We start from the raw sequence: 784 nt of genomic DNA, 5'->3' as shown, positions 1-784 counted from the left end.
TTAAAACTCAATGGGTCTTTTATTGGGTGAATAAATTCGTGCCCTTTTAGGCAATGCCGTGGTCTATAATAGACTGACTATCCTTTTATTAAGTTTTCATTGTCATTTATCAATCAAGAAATCATCAAGCAAATCAAACATGATAACTAAAAACAACTCTTATTATTGCTATAAAATTGTAAATGACAAGCGAATCAAAGCAAAACATAAAACATAAAATCAGAATGTCGAAATCTCGTTTCTTTAGTCAATGTATAAGCCGGCCTCACAATCCATATATTTCCACACGGCTTCCTTGGATTCCTCCTTATCATTTTTAGCCTCATTGGCTTTAGGAGGTCTCATCTCACTGTTTCGTTGCTCAATGTATATTTTCTGAAGTTTTTCAAATTTGCTAATGGTATCTATAACTTTCTGCTCTCTTTGCTCAGTTGCCAAAAGGCATGACAATAGGTCATTATAGGTGGTGAAACCCTTAGCCTTATGTGATAACAACAGATCCTTTGGATGGAATGTGGAATAGGTTTTATATAGTAAATCCTCATTTGTTACCATTTCACCACATAGTTCAAGACTATAGGCGATTTTCATTAGAGCGGAATTATATTCGTCCACGGATTCAAAATCCTGGAACCTGAGAATCTTCCATTCATTCATGGCTTTTCGCCATAATGCCATTGAGTATCTGGAATTTAGTTTTGTCCAAAAGTCACAAGGATCCTCAATATTTAAGTACTGATCTCTCAGATCCTCAGTGAGATGATAGCGCATAATTGTTATGGCT

The sequence above is a fragment of the Brassica oleracea genome, chromosome C2 (genome assembly GCF_000695525.1).
Source record: "Brassica oleracea var. oleracea cultivar TO1000 chromosome C2, BOL, whole genome shotgun sequence".
In the NCBI taxonomy this organism is placed as follows: Eukaryota; Viridiplantae; Streptophyta; class Magnoliopsida; order Brassicales; family Brassicaceae; genus Brassica; species Brassica oleracea.
This window is presented reverse-complemented; position numbering follows the sequence as displayed.